Raw genomic sequence first — 3,594 nt, 5'->3', positions numbered from 1 at the left:
AAATGCTGAACAGAAGTGCCAGGAATGGATAAGGAAAAATATCATTTATGTGTGCATTTAAGAAAATTAATAAATACATATTTGAGGTGGTAGAAGGTGTATTTTTAAACGTTCAGCCTAGCTGTTTCCAACTTGCTTTAATCCTTAATGCTAAACTAGGTTAATCCCCTCCCGGCTACAGCTACTCCAAACTTAACGCGACATGAGAGTGGTATCAATACTCTCATCTAACCCTCAAAAAGAGACTGGATTAAATAGTAACCACAATGTTAAACATTTCTTCACTGAAAACCAAGTTGATTGCTTCCCTTATGAATACTCTTAACGGTTTTTGTTGATTAATTTCCCTATGCTCATTAACTTCATAAAAAAATGTTGCTAATTACCAGATCTAGGAAATTTTCAAAGAAAAAAAAAACACACTCATTGTTTTCTTACAGACAGCTGGAAATGATGCAGTGTTTGTTGGGTGTTTACACCTGTTCCAAGCATCACTCTCCTGGTGGAAAACAGACAAGTGGTGCTATTGCAAATAATTATAATTAAAAAGCGTATCAGATGGAACAGCTAGAGAAATTATTGTCTACTGGTGAACATTTTAATATGGCGCATCCCTAATTTATACAATTTCAAGCTGAGCAAACCACTTTTCTAAAAGCCAATTTAAGGGAAAAACAAAGCCCCACTGTGTAGCACGTCACAGATGAACCTGGATAGCTGGCTACCTTCAGACACACACTGAGAGGTGGAGAAGCTGCTGCACAACACAGCTACCATGCTGAGCCCCCCTCTGATGCACACACACACACACACACACACAAAATACTTGATACACAAAAAGAAGTCAGAAAACACACTGCCCTCCTAGACTCCTGACAGAAAATTTCCCATTGCTGGAGACTTCGAGACCCAGAAGCACCACCCACCTCCAACGGACCCGGAGAGGTGAATCGAGGTATAGAGAGTTGAGGTCTCCAGGGATAGTGAGGAGATACAATCAACTCCTCCTATCAATCTCCTGTCACACACACACACACACACCTACACACATACACAAACACAAACACTACCTTGAGGTCAGTGAGTGGACTGGCTGAGAAATGGTTGCCTTACCCAAGCATGATGCTGATTAAATTAACCCCCACTGTTACACACTCCCTCCCACAAGACATGTCACTCCAACTGAAGAGGGAATTAGACCAGAGAGAGAGAGAGAGAGAGAGAGGGAGAGAGAGGGAGAAGCAGATATGTGGAACTGAAGTGACAAGAGAGACAGAGATGGAGACCCACAGAAGCTTAATCATTTTAAGGATAAACTGAGCTACTCAACCACAATCTCTGCAGCTGTGGCTCCATCGGACACGTCCAGTTAGAAGCTGTCAACGCAGCCAGTCAATCACAAAAGAATAACTTGACATTTTTGAAGGAAATTGCTGGACCACTGAAATCAAATCTCTGATTTAATTACAGATGCCACCATAAATGCTCAAGTGCCTGGAGGGCACTTTGAATACAGCTCGAGGAATGAAAAAGAAAAAAGAAAATACACTTCATACTCAAAACCACTGTGAAGTACACCTAGCTTGCTCATGTTCACCAGCTCAGCCAGCCTGTGATGCTTTGAGATGAAAGATGTACTTGATCTAATAAGGTCGACTTGGGCATTTTCTGGATGGAACGGTCTGATTGCTGCTGTTTCCAAGACAAGGCTTTTGAGGTATTAATTTGTCCTTCACTTTAGGGAAATTACACTGTACTGATGAATTGTTTTAATTATAATGAGTAATAGGACATTTTTTTTCACTGCAAAAAAATCACTGTGATTTAGATTGACAGAACAGGTGTATTGTTTCAAAGAAACATTTTAAGCTTCAGTTACTGTACACACAACTGTAACTCCGCTGGGAACCTAGAGAAACAGAGGCATAGTTAAATATTTAGCAAGAGCTTTCACTTTTAAATGCTGGCATTTAGGAGCCTGATTCCCTAAATATTTTTCAGCTACAAAATAACTCAGACTACTGTAAAATGTATTACTCAAGTCAATCACATCATGATTGTTTCACTGCTTGAGGATATAGGCATTGAAATGGTCGATTTTTTGCTGGGCTCAACCCAGACAGGCTCAACCCAGACAGCTTACAGGCATTATTTTAAAACTCCACCTACACACAGTCAAAAGACCTGTACACAGTCATACTTCGAAGCTCCATAATATTAAATCTACAACAAATGTTCCTTAAAGGGATAGTTCACCCAAAATTCAAATTTCATGCACAGCGGGGCTCCGTGCAGCACTGCATATGACGGTTGCGAACGGAACTCACTTTTCTTCGTCCAAAAAGACACACCAAAAAACATCAAAATACCTCCATAGTGCTCGTCTGTAATGTCCCTCTTGTATTGAAGCCCAAACATGAGAAATTGTTCCAAAAAAAATTAAATAAGTATATGTTTTAAGCTTGTTTGTAGCGGAAGCTCCCAGCACTGCTCTTCCTAAGTCCAAATCTTGCGCGATTTGCATTGACACCCAGTTCACGGCTCCGCAAATCGCGCAAGATTCCGGCAGAGCAACACTGGGAGCTTCCACTACAAACAAGCTGAAAATATAAACTTATTTAATTTTTTTCGGAACAATTTCTCATGTTGGGGCTTCAATACAAGAGGGACATTACAGACGAGCACTATGGAGGTATTTGGATGTTTTTTGGTGTGTCTTTTTGGATGAAGAAAAGTGAGCCCCGTTCGCTACCGCCATATGGCAGTGCTGCACGGAGCCCCGCTGTAACTCAGAGAAGGCACGGAGGACTCTGAAACTTCTCCCAGCCCTTAGTCCACATGAGGGTGAGTAGATAATGAGTGAAATTTGAATTTGGGGTGAACTATCCCTTTAATTAGTGTTAAGATCTGGTAATTGTGGTCAAATAAGAATATGTTTCCTTGCATATTTCCTTTGCATACTCATTGCATACTTTGCATAAATCTGCTGTAAATGGTCATCCATAGCAACCAGATGTCGCACTAAACCATTCTCATCCAAAACCAAGATGAAACATTCACTCCCCCCTCCTCCGCCACGAAACAGATAACTATAGCCTACCTTGTTGGTTCTGTATATAGCCTACTTGCTCAAAAATTTAAAAGAAAGAAAGAGAGAAAGACCAGTTCACGGTCAAGCTAGGTTCCTTTCACCACTCATTGGGCTGCTTCTCAGGAAATACTAACCAAGTCAGACAGCCTTGGACTGAGCGTTTTGGAGTTGTTGGATTGTGTATTTGATGGGTTTGATGAGGGACAGGGGACCAGTACCGTTCACCTCCATCGTGTTCGCTGAGCAGCTCGCGTCTCTGCCCCGCTGATCTCAAAACAACATGCATCAATGATTAAAGGTAATGAACCGACTATAGGGATTATGGCAATAGGCGAATTTGCCAAAATGTTGAACTAACCCTATCAAAATTGAGAAGTGGTGGACACAATGTTGCGGCTTCACTTCACAGATATTTACTCAGGACAAGACGTTACCACGGATACAGAATGTAACAGCACACATGTCACTAGGCACAAAAAACAATTACTAATCACGACTTGTTT

This window comes from Trachurus trachurus (genome assembly GCF_905171665.1).
Source record: "Trachurus trachurus genome assembly, chromosome: 10".
Taxonomy (NCBI): Eukaryota; Metazoa; Chordata; class Actinopteri; order Carangiformes; family Carangidae; genus Trachurus; species Trachurus trachurus.
This window is presented reverse-complemented; position numbering follows the sequence as displayed.